This window comes from Sceloporus occidentalis, unplaced genomic scaffold (genome assembly GCF_023333645.1).
Source record: "Sceloporus occidentalis isolate IW3139 unplaced genomic scaffold, rSceOcc1.0.p SCAF_1, whole genome shotgun sequence".
Lineage (NCBI taxonomy): Eukaryota > Metazoa > Chordata > Lepidosauria > Squamata > Phrynosomatidae > Sceloporus > Sceloporus occidentalis.
In genome coordinates this window covers 230,440,973-230,459,969 of record NW_028316981.1, presented here as the reverse complement: position 1 = coordinate 230,459,969, position 18,997 = coordinate 230,440,973, and the positions used below count along the sequence as shown (strand labels likewise).

Here is an 18,997-nt window from a genome sequence, read left to right as displayed (position 1 = left end):
CACAGCTACCAGTCTAGCTAAAACGAAACATGAAAAGAAAATTGTGGAATACATTTATTAGCCTTCAAAGTACCACAAGAACCTTTGTCTATATTCTTTTAAAAAAAAAAAAAAAACTGTTGGCCAGATCTTGGGTTGAAAGCTACCATACTTTTTAAAATGCACTGGCCATCTAGGAAGAAATTAAAAGGGACAGTAATAGTTTTCCTAAGCAAAATTCAGACTTTCGCATAATGCTACATCATGCCCTATGCCCTAGCTTAAATGGTTTAATTAAGATGTAAAATGTGCTTTAGGCAATGAGTTTGCCCTCTCCTGCAAAATTTCACCTTTTATGGATTAATTACTTTAAAAAGAGCGAGACAGTAATAATGAAGACACCAATTAGTCATTCATTTGTGTAAAATACACCAATATTTACTCACTTGTGTTTTTTATGGTACCAAAAATGCATGACCTAATTATGCATGCTTTAATTAAATTTATTGCAGAGGGTTTCCCTCTGTTTACTGTAGAGGGTCATGGAGTAGTAGCATGACTGTGAGAGTAGAAAATATCCAGGGTTATCTCTGTACCTGTTGGATTGCTATGACTGGGAGTGAAAAGTAGAAATAATTCTCTTGATGAGAACACAGCATGTTGAGAATAGCAAACACTGTATTATATTAGAACACACATTTTAAAAGGTACAATAGAGATGCATTTAAGCCATGAACAACAGTGGCCACACAGCTGGACATTTATCCACTGGGATGCAACATTGCTGCTGAAAACGTTGAAAAACTCTGCAATTGGATAGTGAAACATAGAGCAAAAAAATCTTGAAACCACACTGTACAATCTTACTACAACTACATTTTTTTCCTTATCTGTAATGTCATCAAACTCAAAACATTAAATTCTAGTCTTTGGTCTGCATCTGGTCCATTTTCAATTCCTCACAATTGAAATAGTCTCCAAATTGTTTGCATCATTTCCTTCAAACGCCACTTCTTATAGTGGCTATATCTTTGCTTTTGGTTTTGTTATTGTTGTTGTTGTTTTGCAGGGTTTTTTGTGCAAGTTACTTTCAGTTTCTTTTCTGACATGTTATAATGGTTGCTATTGCAAGTACCTGTTGTTGTAACTGTCATGGAAAGGTAGAGCAAGCAAATGTACAAATGTTCAGATTCTAAATGCACCAATTAAATGCACTAGTTAAAATAAAGCTCACCTTAAATCAAACATTTGAAAGTTCCAAAACAAGTTCAGAATGATCTCAGAATGATGGCTTCTTAATTTAATTTTCTCTCTGCTGGTGTTACCCATTGATTTACTTTACCACAAGAAGTGCTTCTGGGAGTTACAGGCTTCATCTTTATTGAAGAGTTGCAAGTTATTAAACGCAAACTACACTTTACTACCTAATTGATTTAGATCATACAATACAACATCTGTTTCAATCTTTCCACCTTATTTCCTGTATAAGTGACTAGATCCACTGCCCAAACTTGAATCTTGAACAAACCGACTAAGCTAACCCAGTTACATTTTCTTGATGGCATAATCCTTAAAAGAACACCCAAGCTCTCTTACTTCTCATTTCCATTTTTAAATGGTATTTTCAGGAAAATCACGATAATTTAATAGTCATTCTTTTTTTTCTGGAGGAGGGAGCAATGGAACAGTAGTTGAATTCATTTTAAAGTACACTGTCTAAAGCATATACAAAATAGCATTTTCCACATGAGAACTGAGCAAGAATATATTATCATTACTTATTTTTCAATTATGTACCGTTTGGAAATCCTTCGTTAGGCTTTGTAATAGTGCTTAACAATGGTCTTCATTACAAATTCAGGTATTTACAAATGAAGCAACAGAAATAAACAACCCCCTGAACATTTTCCAACAAGATAAAATACAAGGAGACAGAAAGAGAAATGATATATCACAATTATACTCTGAAACAACTTTAAATTCTAACCCATTTATGGGAAGATCACTTTCCTACTCATAAAACATATTTTATGAAACAATGTTCTGTCTTTCTTTTCACAACACTGTTTTGCCAAACTATTCCAACTAAATTTTGAAAAGACACTTCAGTTCTAAGGAAGAAAAATAACACAGACCGTGTCAAGTACCTTGACTTAAATACTACTATTTTCAGATGTGGGAAAAGAAACACTCCATGGGCAAAAGGTCTTGACACACGTGACAGGTTGAATGTGGTCTGCTTAATTTAGCAACCTCAATGCCACCAATTTCTTTTTCTTCCTTGCAATCCACATCTCACATTACAGAATATGTCACTAGACTGAAAGGTAGGAGGACAAGATGACACTTTGGGACACATTGGGACATCCAAGCATGTTGACTTCATCTCAAATGGTAACACTTTGGTCAATCAGAACAACTTTTTGATTTTTTAAATACACATTTCAAAGAAAACTGAATGTAAATCAAAAGTTAAAAACTTATCTAGCACTTTAGATAACAGTGGAGAAACCCATTCAAGCATTTGAGTTCAATGCTTTCATTTCAATTCCTGTGCACAGAGGCAGTCCCAGATCAAACTATTTCATTCTAAGCAATATTAGATGATATAAAATTAACTGAACATTATGCCCTACCCCCCATATTATGGAAATATGAGAGGTGCTGTGAAGGTAACTGCATGCATTAAAATAGCTTTCTGTTCAATTTATGCCAATTCTACACAAGCAGCAAATTTTACAGCATGTCTAGAGCAAATATTACTGATGTATACAACTTCTATCAGAAACAAACTGATAGAACTGAAATAGATTAAAAATCATTTAAGTTTTAGGACAGTTATAATTTAAAGATGCGTTAAAAACTCACCGAAATGGAAGTACAATCCACTTTCTTGAAAATCTGAAATGATAAATAATTTTGTTAAAATGCTGTACTACTAATTATGGAAATTATCCGTTTTTTATTTCTGTGGATGTAAACTGTGTATGTGTGGATATATAATCAAAAACATTTAATTTATATAGATATTTTGTTATACTGACTATATACACTTTGTAAACTGCTTTGTACATCAGTAAGTAGTTTAGAAATGTACTTGCTAAACCCAGGAATTTCAATTTTATCCATTACATTTCAAGATATGATGCTCCCACTGGATAAAATTTTCTCTAAACATGAACACAAGTCTTCTGAGCTAGAGAGTACTGAAGAACTGGCCATTCCCGGTGGCCCTCAACTGAAAGAACTGAGGCAGCTTCATCCCAAGAGAGGATATGGAGTTCTGCACACTAAAATCAGAGGATGGAATGTGCCCCATTCCAGCCAGTGGTGAAAACCATATGCAAAGCCAGTAGCTACTCAGAGGATTGCCTATGTACATGGAAAGATTTATCAGGAATCTGAGCCTCCTTGTGCATTGTTTTTGTTGCTGAGAAGGATTTTTGGACAAAGTGTCTCCAGCTCTGGGAGTCCAGCTTTATTATCCTCTCGATAGTTCAGCTTTTCTGGGTAAGGAAAGTTGCTTGAAGCAGTGCCTATTATTGGCTATTCTGTAAGCCTTCTAGATCTCATTTGATGCATCCTTACCATGCCCATATCTGGCTTGATCTTGTCTGTATAGATTGCTCTTTCTTGGGAGTATTTTAAGCCTAGATTGTTTGGGACTCTTCTTTTGGACCACCTTTGCTTGATACAACTCTGCTGGCCTCAAACTGCATCGTCTTCATCCTGTTTCAGCAATATATTTCCTGGATTATTATTTGAACATTGCCAGTGGGGACTCTCCCTGCCCCAAGTAAAAATGTAGGTATGTCCTCTGCCAACCTTGCTGCAATTCCTCCATCCTTCTAGCAAGTCCTCATTCCTGATGAGGCGATTTCCTTCCTGCAGACTTAATCATTGGTGGACATTGATAGTACTAGTGATAGATCTCAGGATGGTTCCAATCACAGTACATCTCAGTCTTAGAATACTTCATGGGCAGAATTCTAGGTACTAGTTGGGGGGCGGGGCAAGATTTTCAGGAAATCTTATTTCATAATATTAAATGGATTACAAAGGTCCTTTGCTCTTGGGATGCTGCTGTTAACATTGTTTTAGAAAACAGGAGGGAAGTAGGCCTCAATTAGAGAAGGAACATTAAAGCACGGGCCCTAGAATGGGCCCGTCACATTCTATAAAGGGGGCGTGACAAGAACAGAATGGGGCTAAGAACAGATCTTACCGCACAGAAGAATGCCGCTGCTGCCGCTGGACATTCCTATCATGTTCTACATCTGTCATGGAGGGGGCGATTTTTGAGAATGAACAATTCTCAAAAATCGCCCCCTCCAGGATGGATGTAGAAGCGATGGAAACGTCTGGCGGCATCCCATTCTTGGCCCCACCCCATTCTTGTCATGCCCCCTTTTTGGAACGTGACGGGCCCATTCTAGGGCCCGTGCAATAAAGTTCAAGGTCTGGTTTTTCTCCTTGTCCTCCTCTTCTTATCCCATAGCTAAATAGGTTCTGTAGAATGGAGCATAATGATAGCTCAAGGGTTGGCTGGTAGGAAAATGAGAACATTTCCTCCTAAGAAATCATACTTGAAATCAAAGTCCAAGATAGCTTCCTTATTTTTTAATAAGCAATTCCCACCATTTCCACCATAAAGTTGGAAGATAGTTGGCTGCTGTAAACAACTGCCAATTCTCACTCTGTGCTTGCAGCATTCTCCCATCTCCGAGCAACCATACAAAACCACATGCACGTTCACGGGAAACTTAAAGACCTTTTCATAGCTAAGGGTTATTGAAATTAAACATGGAGAAGTATTGTTTTAACTTGGGCATGGTCACAAAGAACATAACAAAAACCTGTATTTGATCAGACTAAGGTGTATAAAATACAACATTATGTACACACAGTAGCCAACCAGTTGATATGGGAAGACCATCAACAGCCAAACCAAAAAAAGAAAAGAAAGAAAAGAAAGAAAAAAGGCTATTTTCTGCACAAAACCTCACATGCAAATAAGTCCCAAACCATGAATATTTTCCAAAAACTGCAGAGTTTTCAATGATATTCTTATACAAGGAATAAAATTGCTAAAACTACCTGTTGCTTCTTTCAAGAACAGAATTAACAAAAAATTACATTCATTGTGTCAGCTATATTTATTGCTGTATTTTCCATTTATCTACATATTTATTTTATCTAAATGATCATGAGACATTTCACCCCCCTCTCTTTTTCTGAGATATTGTACTCCAATCCTGGGAATAACTCTTTAAAAAAAAGATGGATGTATTTGCTTGTCATGATATATTCTTTCACTAGGCTGTCTAAAATAAATTACTAAATTAGAAATTCCTAAAGATGTAATTCCTCCTCAGTTTCCTTATCAAAAGAAGTAACAAGTAATTTTAGCAGTTTTCTTCCTGCTATATGGAAGTCTTTGAAAATGGTGCAGTTTTTGAAGCCTGTTCACCTTTCAGGACTTATTTTCTGCAGAATCAGTATGTGGGTTTTTTGTGCAAAAAAAACCCCCACAGAAATATTATGTTTCACGTGCAAAAAATGCCATACTCTTTGTAAAACAACCTTGTATAAATTTTGTGCATATGGTAGTTACAGCCTCCCCCCCCCCCCCTCCCCGAGGAAATAGCTTTTTGTCCACCCTGTTATTTTCTGCAGCATGAGGAATGGCTTTCGGTGTTTCCCAGTCTCTCCTGCCTTCTCATTTCTGGATCTCCCTCACTTCTCCCAAACCAGAATACCATTTTCCCAATCCTCCTCCTCTTTCCAATTAACCTCCCTCTCTTCCTCTCCCTTCCTCATCTGCAAAGCTCTCTGCTTCTTTTACTTCTGTTCTCAATCCAGTTTCCCCTTCCAAGCTGATCCTATTTCTCTCCTGACCATGCCCATCTGCCAATTTGGTTTTATGAAATCTGCAACTTTTTCAAAAGCAAAGTCAGAGGTTGAAAAGTTCCTTTTAATAAGCAATGTTTCAAGGACCTCTAAATTAGTTTCCATTTTGGTATGTGTGTGTGTATATATATATATGTGTGTGTGTATGTGTGTGTGTGTGTGTGTGTGTGTGTGAGTATAATGACTACCTATTCATTCAGGATTAACTTCTAACTATTAACTTATAAAAACACTTTTCCATACATTGAGTTTCTTTTAAAAATGACAGTGACACAGGCTGCTCGGTTATGATACAAAACACATTCTCTTGCTCTTTGTCAATATCCATTATAGAGCACAAAGTACAGGGTGAGCCAGAACCTTAACCACATGCTACTCTTACTCCATCATTTAGTGGCATCACTCTCCTATAATTATAAAAGTATCAAAGTTACAGTTATACCACAAATGCTGTAAAGCTATCCCTCACATGGAGCCTGAACACGAGGTCACGATATAATAGGCCAATCCCATTGTATCCTGCCCACAGATTCAGCCCATTTCCACCCTGGCATGTACCTGGTCTGTTTGGTGACAGGCAGACGTTCAAACACGTGGATACCACCATGCCACTGAGCCAGGATCACCACCTTGCCTATTACTGCTACCACCTTTCTAATTACAAAACCCTGCCATGGCCTGCAAGGGCTGAAAGGGAGTGCCTCATTTTACCTGCATGGCCAGTTGCCCCCTTCTGACATCACAGGCCGTGACTGGGGCCTGCAAGTAGCATGACAGCAGCCACAGCTAAGACAGTGTGTGGCTGCTTGGTCTGCCAGCTGTTGTAGTGGAGCTTCTGGGAAACTGCCACAAACAGCCAGTCTTTTTAGACTGGATTAAGGGCCAGTTGGGACAGAACTGGGCCAAATCAACCAGAATGGCATCTGGACTGCCCATCCCCAGCCCGGGGCTGTTGGCCTGTATCATCTAAACTGGACAATGCCAAGTCAGGGGAAACACAGGCCCATGTGTACAACCTCAAGGTTACAATCATAATGTAACATAATTGTACCCTGGGACAAAAGGAATACATTACTAGTAACTAGTTGTTTCCATGCTCTCAGCAAAGTTATTTTTGTGCACAAAGTAGAGATTCACAGCTTGTTCAAATGGTTCATAAACCTATACTAATATTCTCAAAGGCATCCATTACAAAATATTTCCATTGTAGTATCATGGTAATCATACTTAATAACCTAGATAAACTGCTACCTCTCTTGCTATTTGGTTGGGTCAGACATTATGAAATCAAATCGTTTCTAGTGTGTTACTGCTTAAAAGCTTTTACTGCAGTGGAGAAATGTGATTGAAGGGCTAAATCAAGTTTCTTTTCCTGAAGAACACCATTTATGTTAACATTTCAGACTACTTAAGGAGTATTGTGTATGAAAGGAACATTACTCAGCAAAGAAACTATTTGCCATTTCACAATTCTATTGCTTCTTATGGCAAGATGGACACTATAGTGCATGGAAATAAAGCTTTTGCTTGCTAATAATGGGAAAACATATTGGTACACCGCAATGTAACTTAGATAATTCATTTTGTGAATATAGAGCTATTCTAGGATCAGTATACCCCTTATTTTCTGCATCACCATCACCATCAAAATCCAAGCAAGGAAGCTCCTTAAGAATTGTATCATTCTAAGAGAAACAAAAGGAATAAAAATACTTGGAAGTGGTTAGAATGGAGTCATTATTGTGCACAGAAGTTGAATCTGGAAAATGTGGGAGAATCTGACATTCTTAGCATTTATTTTAAATAAACTTTCTAGACCTCATGATTGCAAACACAATAAAATAACCTGGAGGGGATGGGACAACCACTATAGCAAAGATAGATTTAAAAACAGACTGGACACAATTCATGGTGGACAAAGCTATCAGTAGCAACCATTTGTAAAGGATGCATATCATTTGCTTGGTATCATCATCATCATCATCATCATCATCATCATCATCATCATCATCTCCCCCCTTTCTCCCAATAAAGGGACTATGGAAGTGCTATAACACTCAAGTCCTGCATGCGAATATAGGCCACTAGTTGGCCACTGCATGAAGAGAAAACTAAAGTAGACAGCATGCCTCATCATATAATTTCGGGGGGGGGGGGGGGGGCGGGGAGGCAGTATTATTTATGAATCAACCCAATTGTGAACTTCACTGCTGTCACTAGGTGAGTAATTTAATATGAAAGGACAAGTACATATCAAAGAATCATAGATTTACAGAGTTGGAGAGTTGGAGGAGACCACAATGGCCACCCAGTCCAAAACCCTGCCATGCAGAAAATCATAATCAAAGCATCCCTGACAAATGGCTATCTGGCCTCTGTTTAAAGACCTCCAAGGAAGGAGACACCACCATGCTCCAAGGAAGTGTGTTCCACTGTCGAACAGCTCTTACTGTCAGAAAGTTCCTCCTAATGTTGAGGTGGTATCTCTGTCCCTAGAGCTTGCATCCATTGTTCTATGTTCTAGTCTCTGGAACAACAGAAAACAAGCTTGCTCCATCCTTGATGTGACACCTCTTCAAATACTTAAAGAAGGCTATCATATCAACCATCTCTTTTCCAGGCTAAACATGCCCAACTCATAATGTAAATGGCATATATTATGCTCCATCATCAAAGCTAAAGCAAAACAAGGCTTTCCTTGCAAGGCTGTTTTTTCACAAAAATATTTTCTACCAGTACATGAAAAGGATGTTGGACATGGGTTTTCCACCATTTGAATGTGCATTTTGATTTGGAATCTGCTGTCTGACCCAAATGAATCAATTTTGAAAACTAAATTAACACCCTTCTTTATCTGGGCAAAGAGATGAGGGATTCTTAACAGACTCCACAGCAAAACATCATGTTGTTCCAGGCATGTATAACAATATTAAAGAGCATCAGAGTCAAGGAGTACCAATTCCTAAGGTACCTAATGGTCCTTTAATGTTTTTGTGCATAGATCCTGTTAAGATCCTGTATTTATTAGCTTTTTAAATTATTATTTTAAATTAAGATTGCCCTAAATGTATCTGTTAATTCTGAATTCAGTGGACTGTTTGGGATTCCAATTCCATTTTATTTGCAAAGTCATTCCATTGATAAAGAAAATAATAACTTTTCATATAAATCATTGAATAAAAATGTAATTGTTTTCTATCTTCATTCTCAAAATTACTACCTAGACTGAAATCCTGAGTAAAGTTCTATGTGCAAGCATAACTCTGTGCAGAACTGGAGCCAAAATCTTTTTCTAAGCTCAATTGAAGTTTTCAAGAAACAAAATCTCATCAAAGTGAGTAAAATCTACACTTGTTCTTTGGATGTGAATTACCCTGCTTAATACAAAGAGTGTAAAATGCAATGCCAAATAAAATAGGCTTGTTTTCTTTATGAGACTATAAAACAGCATCACATCTTCAGTCATAAGGAAAGGGTGGGTGATAAAAGGATGGATGATAAACAAGCCATCCTTGTTTTGTTTTTCTAAAATCAAGCAAACAACCAATGCTATCTGCTTTTCAGGCTGAAAATATGTTGTAATGCCATTTAGAAACTGAATTTAAATGACAACACAATTAATGGCATTATTTGCAAAACTGCAGAACTATCCTAAATGTTTGACTTGGAATGAAGTCCCACTATGTTCAGTGGTCTTATATCTGAGAAAATATTCACTTGGAGTGAAGGGCCAGACAAATACAATATATTAATACATAAACTTTATTCCGTTTTAGTTGAGATAACTATTAGCCGCTGTGATGGACATATCTCAATTTGGACTGACTTGGAAATATGCTGAATTACTTCCCGCAACAACTCTGCTTAAATCACAGGCAATCTGAATGCATAAATAATTAAGAAGACCTTAAACTGCATTCATTTTTATTTAAATACAACTCTATGGGGTAGTCCACACTGGCCAAATAAAGCAGTTTATAACTGCTTTGAAGGCAGGGTATTTAGATGATACTCAAGGGGAAACTGGGTGGAAAGCAAAATGAAACTGTGCTCCAGGGTTAAAAGCTGGAGTAAAAAGCTGGGATACTCTGACTCAAGGTGGAAAATGCACATCATCACATTGGCGTATAAACAGCCCAGCACCAGTATGGGACTGCGGCAAAATAAAAAAGTGATCACCAATAATGCAGTGGATATCATTACTACATACACAAACCAGACAGTCTAACAGGAGAGCATGTGGTGAAGGGGGGGGGGGGGGTAAAGGGGCCATGTCTGGGATTCCTCCATGGTTGTGCATGGTACAAATGGTGCATTGCATCTGTGACTGTGTGGCTGATTATAGGGGCAGGTGTCCAATGGAATGGCATCTGGGTGGGAAGAGGGAGGCAATTACAGGGTGCAGGTGGTGTGTTAGTGCAATGGTCCACATGCATGGTGGGAAAGCAACAACAACAAGCAAATAACTAAGCAGCACAACTTGACACCACATAGTATGGACAGCTTGTGGGTTTTCAGCCTGCCTTGGAATGAGACTGTATGGACATCAGGGTTTCAACCCATTGTCAGAAAAACCAGGATCAAGCTGCTTTTTCCTGCCTATCTTCTCCAACCCTATGAATCCACCTGTAGTCTCCTCCAACCATTTCTGAAAATTTTAGAACCAAAGGATAGCAGTTTAGGGACCTTTCTAACAATTGGTATGAAATAATGCAGGTAATATGCTACTCTAGTATTATTGTAGGGTCCTGCTTATGTGGGCAGAGGCACAGATCTGCTCCTGAAAATGTGTTGTTTTGCGCCTTCAATTCATTTCTGAGTTATGGAGACTCTGAAGACAAATCTATCACACCAAACCAACATTGTGTCTTCTAGGGACTTAAACAAGCCAAGGTCAGAGAGCCATGATTTAAGAAACCAGATTTAAATAAATGGAGTTACAATGGCAGACTCATTCCTTTAAGTATGGCAAAAAGAATCCTAGGGCTATAGAAGTAAGTCTCAATTAATTGTGCTCACTGTTGTTTCTTTATACCCAGGGGGCAACCCGGGGGTTATTCAGATGATGAAAATAATCCCATAGGAATCTGGGTTGAATCTCCATTGCTCACATGCATCCTGAATGCACCCAATTAGGTTTGGGGGGAGGGCTGCAAAAAAGCCTACTTAACCCAGGATAATCGATACCAGGGTTTTGGGGTTTTGGGGTGTTTTTTTTAAAGATTTGCATTGTTGGCAGTGTGAATAACCAATGCAAATAGACATGGAATTAAACTCTGCATGCCTTGAATGCATTTCAAATACATGTGCATAATTGACTCCATGTTTATTTGGGTGCTGACATGTGTGAGCAACTCAACTCACAGAGAAGTGCAGAGATGCAATTCAGTAGTGTGAATAATAAACCCAGAATGCATGAGTGAGATTATTCACACCACTCTGCTAAAAAAAAAAAAAAAAGATGTCTGAATGACCTGCTGGTGTACACTACAATTCCCATATCTCTATCCAGCATGACCAATGGGCAGGAATTAAGGAAACTATCTTGCAAAACTTCTGAAGGGCACTGAGCTGCTTACTTATCAACTGAATTCAGTATTCCCTCTAGTATCAAAGTCAATTAGCCTTGATGTATCAGCCAGTGGCAAGCATACACTATAGAGTGATTTTGTACAGTGCAGTACTTGTTTCCTGAAAGAGTTTTTTCTGGGCCCTCTTGAGCATAATGTTGGGATTAGATAGGTTCTTAACATGCACATTTTTTTATTACATAGATAAGTCACACCGAAACCTGAACAGTCTTGAGGTCTTGTAATGTGTGGGAGAGGGCTCTTTCTGTTGCTATCTGAATCCAGCTCACCCAGGGAGATACAGTTTGGCAAATATCCTGGACCTGAATCATATAGGGCTTTATAGGGCATAACCAGCACTTTGAATTGTCCCTGGAAACAAACTGGCAGCCAGTGGAGCTTTTTAACAGGAGTCTCTGGCGGGATACAGACGGGCAGGGGAAGACGTCTTGGAGGTGTATTCTGCTGAATACGGAGCCTCCAGACCGCCCGCCCTGGGGGCGTGGCTCAGGTGATGGGGCTTCCACATGGGGGGTAGTGAAGACGCCTCACCTGGGGCCGTTTCTGACCCGCAGTTTCCAAACCGCCGCCTTGGAGGATGCTGCAAAGAGAGAGGCAGCTTCTGCACGGGCGGCCAAAAACGGGGCTTTTTTTTTTCTTTTGCTGGCTGGCGGAGGCGCAGCTGCGCAGCTGCGGCGCTCAGCAGCGGCGGCAGAAAGCTTATGTGCACATTTAAAGCGCCCAAGCCCCTTTAAAACTTTTTCCCCCGCCCTGCCCAAGAACAATAGTGGTCTCCTGCCAGCTGGTGATCAGCTGGTGTTGGCATCCTTGTCCGCTTGCACGTTGCCAATGTCACCAGCATCATGGATGCCTCCTCTCCTTTGGTCCCCGCGCTCTTGCTGAATCTGCAATGCACAGCCACAGCTGTCGCCACTGCCACCGCTGTCCCCCTGCCATCCCCCATCACCTCCCTTGTACATATGTAAATATTTAAAGTTTTAGAGGTTTTTTATTGTTAGGTGAAAAAGGCACAGGAATGTGTGTAGGGGTTCACTTTAAATTCCAAACTTTCCCCGATTCTAGCAGCGCATGCGTACATGTTGCTCTAGGGTTAGGGTTAGGGTTAGGGTTAGGGTTATGAGTCTTAAAATGCGCTGCAGCTGTGCTGCAGCTTCCACACCTGCATGGCAGCTGACGCTGCAATTAAAGCCTGACTGCAAACTGCGCATGTTCCAGGACCCCGACTCATTATGTGACGCAGCAGACACGGAGCTTTTAAATGGGAAACTTAAATTAGCAGCGGAACAATTCTGGCGTACCGGTGCAGCAGCTTACAGATGGAGCTGCGCAGCTGCGCATCATACAGAAAAGAAACGGGGAAAAGCAGCACCTTTTTAATGCCACTTCTTCCCGCTTGGGGCGTGCGGGCGGCGTGTTCATGGCAGCATTCAGGTAAGGGCCGTCTGAAGGCTCTACCTTCATGACATCATGAACACACCCCTTTTTGCCCGTCTGTATCCCGCCTCTGTAACCTGCCCCAGTTAACAGTTTGGTTGCAGCTCTTTAGACCAGCTGAAGTGTTTGGATATTCTTCAAAGGCAGCCCCAAGTACAGCATGTTACAGTAGTCCAAATGGAATATATTGAGACATGTACCACTGAGACCAGATCCAACATCTCATGGAATAGGCGCAGTTGGCACACAAGCTTTAAATGTGCAAAAAGCGCTCTTGACCAGTTCAGAAATCTAGGCTTCCACATTCAAAACTGAGTCAAGGAATACACCCAAAGTGCAAACCTGTGTCTTTAATGGAAGTGTAATCTAAATTAACATGGGTTGAATTTTTATTCCCTGATTTGCTTTCCAAAGGACAAGAAGCACCTCTGTCTTCTCTGGATTAAATTTCAATTTGTTTGCTTTCATCCAGTCCATTACTCATGGCAAACACTGATTTAGGATCAAGACAGCATCCTTGGATTGGTATGAAAAGGAGTAGTGGAGTTAGGTGTCATTTGCACTGCACTGCAAAACTCTGGATGACCTTTACCACTGGTTTCATCAAAAAATGCTTCTCCAAAACTGCTATTTGTATTTTATGTGAATCTTCCTATAGAGTCTGCAGAAACTTTCCTTGCAATTAAAATATCAATGTTGGAGGTCAAACATCTAAATAAAGATTTACATACATTTTAACATAAAAATTTACAAATTAGGTTCATCAGGCAGGGGCATCACATTTAATGGAACAATAAATACAACTACAAAGCAGTGATAAAGCTGCTAATGTAGCTTATCTTAATTTACAACAGTACAAATTAGTTTATTCTTTTCAAAATTTATGTTCTTCTCTATGCAGCTGGGTCAAATCATATGTTGTACAGAAGTTGTTGACTTGCCACAACCTGGAAAAAGATTTATCTCAAACAGCATGTTGATGTTGCTTTCATGCATTTACCAAGTTTAAATTCTAGTTTCGTTTTACATGAGTGAGTCTAGGGACTAATATGCATAGCAGAAATTATTAAATTTGACAGTGCTTTAACTGTCATGGCTCAATGCTATGGAATTGTAGTTTTGTGAGAAATTTGCCTTCTCTTTCAAACAGCTCTAGTGCCACAACAAACTACAAATCCCAGGAATTCCATAGGATGGAGTCATGGCAGTTGAAACGGTGTCAAACTGCCTTATTTCTGCAGGGTTTTTTTTATACAATACTGTATAATTTTACTTTTTGATTTTTATTGGCTTGCATCCTCTATCAGCGATTAAGAATTTGTCTACATGAGCAGCAAAAGTCCAAAGGGACTCCTGCACCTCCTGCCCACACATCCTTGCCAGAGCCACTCTGCACAACTTTTTCTCCACCGGGACATCAAGTAGATTGTCTACACTATTTGACTGTCCCTGTGGAGTTTCTTGGGTCCCACTGCTGCACCTTCTACCACCTCTGCTTTACAAAGCCAGGACAGATCCCAGTAGCCACCACATTGTCCAGACTGTTTGTGCCAGGATTGAGCCCTACATCATCCACTCTTCCTGCTGAGATGATGCAGGGGGTGGTGGGGGGACTGTTTATTTGGCTCATGCAGACAGGGCTTAGGTAGCAGCATAAATATGAAACAGTTCAGGATGAGTAAATCTAGGTAACTGTTTCATATTAACTAATGCTAATGTGTCATGAATTCGACACTACTGACATGATCATTACTCCTCCCCAGCCTACTTTAGCAGAAATCAACTGCATAGGAAGAAGGAGGTGGTTACACAGCAGATAGAGAATACGGCCCTACATCTATTTAACATTTACATGAAACCACTGGGAGAGATCATCCGGAGACACGGGGCGCGGTGTTATCAGTACACTGATGACACACAAATATGCTTCTCTGTGTCTCCGACTGATGCAGTGACTAGGGATGGCATCTCTCCGCTAAATGCCTGCTTGGAGTCGGTAATGGGCTGGATGAAGAAAAACAAACTCAGTTTGAATCCAGAGAAAACAGAAGTACTAGCGATAGGCTCTCCTGGTCTGGGTGGTAAAATTTGTCCACCTGTCCTGAATGGGGTCATGCTCCCCCTGAAGGACTCAGTCCACAGTCTGGAGGTGTTTTTGGACTCGTTGCTCCAGCTGACTTCTCAGGTGGATGCGGCAGTCAGAAGCACCTGCTATCAGCTTTGGCTGATACGCCAGCTGCGACCCTATCTAGGCCGGGAGGACCTTGAAGCAGTGGTACATGCACTGGTAACCTCTCAGTTGGATTTCTGTAATGCGCTCTACATGGGGCAACCCTTGTACCAAACCCGGAAGTTTCAGCTAGTACAGAATATGGCAGCTAGGTTGGTCACTGGATGTTCCAGGGCCGACCATATAACGCTGACTCTGTATGATCTCCATTGGCTGCCTGTTCGCTTCCGAGCATAATACAAGGTGTTGGTTATAACCTATAAACCCCTAAATGGCTTGGGCCCAGGGTACTTGGAGGACCGCCTCTCCCCATATAATCCGCTCCGCACACTCAGGTCATCTGGGAAGAGTTTGTTGAGGATCCCAACAATGAGATATGTGTCAACCTCACAAAGGGCCTTTTCCATCTCGGCCCCTGGGATCTGGAACACCCTTCCCGAGGAACTCAGCACCGCCACCTCCCTGGACCTCTTCAAAAAGAGACTTAAGACCTTCCTGTTTCGGCAAGCCTTCCCCGATGTCCCTTGATAATGGGACTCCCCCCCCCTATATGTACAACTTTATCGAGCGTATCAGCTGGCCTGGTTTTGATGTATGGTTTTAATGTGTATTTTTGGCATGTTGTTATAAGTTTTATTTATGTATTGCAATTTTTATCCTGTATTTTGTATTTGTCATTGCAATTTTTACTGTACACCGCTATGATCAACATGGAACAGCAGTCTATAAATAAAACTTATTATTATTATCATCATCATCATCATCATCATCATCATCATCTCTGCTTAGTTGTTTTAATTTAATAATTAACAAGAACAACTGGTTATGCTTCACTACACTGAACCTAACTACCAACACATCCACTTGCCTAGCATAGTGGTCACCTTAAGGTCAAGTTTCAGACCCAGGAGGGGGCATTATGGGTAAAAGGGAAAGGTGATTGACAGATCCCAAGAGCTGGAACCTGGATAGGGACTCATCCCAAGAACAAATCATGCAAACAATTTTTGAAAACTTTTCCCATGTCAAGACATATCTCTGGGCAAATCTAAATAGTTAAATACATAGCACCCACAAAAAACAGTGATTTTTATGTACAAAAAGCAAATTTCCTGCACAGAGAATTTTGTTTTGTGTGCACACATGGGAGAGAAAAAGAAATTAGTCTGTTTGATCAGAGATTAATTATGTCCAGAGAAGTCCTGAGCAACGAAGAACTAAATGTCTTTGTCAGGAGTCTTGCTATTTGGAAAACCCCTTTTCATTGAGGATTGGAAAACTAATTAGTATGTGTTACATCCCTAGATGCAGAACAAGAAGAAATAGTTAGATAGTCTTGAAGTTGCTAATTCACTGTTAGTACCTGGATAATAGGCTAAAAGGGCAAGTATTTACCTATTCACAGTCCTTGCTGCTAGAGTAAGATGTATTTTGTTCTATGTAAATTGTAGTCATTATTTTTAAAACTGCATTTATACCAGATGTGAGGAAAGTGCAGCCTGTGGGCTTCATGAGGCCCCAAACCCCACTTTTGCAACCCAAGTCCTCTAAGCCTGTCACCGCTGCCTTTTTAAAATTTCTCTTCAGTTTCCAGATGATTATTTACACCTGAAACAAGCAAAATGCATGAAAAATACATTGCTGGCTGAAAATGGCAATGGTATACTGGTGTGGTCCCCAGGGAGATGTGGTTAAAACTGACCCTTGTCCTCTAGTGATAAGTAAACCAAAAGCTACCCTGAAAGATGAAAAATTGCTATGATTGATTAGTAAGTTACTATGAATGATGGATGATATACAGAGCTTTATATGTGGACATTTACTTTTCTCACCTTTTGAGATAGAACAGTAAGCACAAAAAAGGGGAGGTTAATTTACAGTACAAGTAACTTATATGTTCCCTAAAACATCAGCTTTCAGTGACTTTTAATATTTGTCTTTACAACATAAACAAAAGCTTCAAATTTTCAAACTGCTGTGGCCAACAAGAAGTATCCTCTGATCAGTTCTATCACAAATAAAAATGGATTTATGACTGTGTAACACTACTGTGGTCTAGCTAAAAATTAGTCTTAATACAAGTAAGTAATAAGTCACACTCACAGTTGCTTCAGTCAGCACTATCTATGGCCTGGCGAAAAAAGGCTGACTCTTATAAATTGAATGAAATCCAGCACTGTAAGTATAGTTCTCTTCACTAATATCTGGATGAAGTCATTTCACATTTGACAAAGTGCCTGTCTTTAATAAAACAGAAGAAAAAGATGGGGGGGGGGGGGTGACTACATCTTACATGCTTTTGACAAAAGCCCAACACATTGTTTTAAAACCCAATACCAAACAAGGGATTTGGAGTAAAGAAGACAATTTGAGGCCAACTTTTTTTTGTGACCAACCTTTTCCCTCACACACTGCTTTACTCAGTCAAATCCACCTAGGTAATTCTCCTTCCTTCTTTCTGGTTTCCAAATATGCCTGCCTCTTCTGATATGGATTATCAGGTAAATAAGTGGAAATGTGGCTCAAACTATGTGAGTCGGAGAAGTAGGTTAACTATTTTGTCCATTTTACACTATTACACATTTTACACTGTAGTCCAAAAATGTTTGAGTATGTGTGGAGGGCTTAGAAAAAGAATGGGCAACTGCAGCCTGTGGCAGACACCAATTTCATGTCAATGGGATCCTACCGGGGCTACAGGTGTTTGTTTGTTTGTTTTTAACAAAATTGTTAAATAGTGCATGGTCTCTTGCAGTAGAGGACTGCCTATTCTGGAAGTATCCAAGAGTGAGAATTTTTCCCTTCTTTGTGCAGAAAAAGGGTGAGCTGGGCACTTTGCCTCTTCATGACTTACAGAATGCTTACTTTAACTAGACATCATGGTTCTCTGGCTGAGAAACATCTATCACAGCACATTAGATTGAAAGGAACTATAGGACAGAGTTTCAAAATAACTAGTTGATTAACTCATTAAATAAGGAGTCTCTCAGTGTGGTTTAATTTACTAGATTCCCTTATTTGCACCGAACTTAATCACATACTTTAGTGAGCCGATTAATTTTATGTCATTAGAATTTGTCAGGATAGGGTACCTTTCCCTCTTTCTGATTCAGTAAAACAAGAAGGCCTTAGGAGAAGAGGGATTAGGACTGAAGGAAAGTCACTACATGGCTCTGTTGCTAGGACTAACATACATTCTGCAGCTTGTCTTTCTTTGGAAGCAAATAGAAAGACAGAGAAACACTTGGGGCCCTGGCAAAACAGATTGAACAAAATTGAAGAGTTATGTTTGGGACGTGATTGAAGATGAATTAAAAGAAGAAGAAAAAACTCAGTTCTACCCTGAAATGGAATGTGAGGGAGGGGATTTGTTGTCCAACCATAAAATAATGAGACTAGACACAGTATTTGGAGTTAAGTAAGGACCATCTTTATTGACCTAAAACCTAGTTAAATGTTTTTGGCCTGGGGCTAAGCAAATGCAAAGAGGGAGGAATCTGGTGTAGGTTTAACTGAGGCACACATGTCAACCTATGACATCAACCGCCCTTGTCCAAAACATCAGAGCCCAAGAGCAACCTAAAGAGTTTGATTGCCTACATGGCTTGGGCCCAGAGTACTTGAGGGAATGCCTTCTTCCCTATTGTCCGTCCCGCACACTAAGGTCCTCTGGAAGAAATCTACTACAGCCAAAAAAATCTAGGTTAACATCTGTCTCCCAGAGGGCCTTTTCTACTACTGCTCCTAAACTATGGAACGACCTGCCGGAGGAGATCTGTCACATTTCCACTCTGGCAGCTTTCAAGAAAGCACTCAACGGATCTCTTCCGGCAGCCCTTTCCAACTTAGTTAC

General features: G+C 40.0%; 1 protein-coding gene across 11 annotated transcripts in view; it reads right to left on the bottom strand.

Moving 5' to 3' along the window:
- PTPRD (protein tyrosine phosphatase receptor type D) overlaps nt 1-18,997 on the bottom strand; it is a 1,452,104-nt gene that overhangs the window by 1,237,391 nt on the left and 195,716 nt on the right. For all 11 annotated transcript variants that reach the window (XM_089489811.1, XM_089489739.1, XM_089489757.1 and 8 more), the window contains exon 2: nt 2,848-2,880. The gene's annotated coding sequence lies outside the window, so the exon portion shown is untranslated. The remainder of the gene's footprint in view (nt 1-2,847; nt 2,881-18,997) is intronic.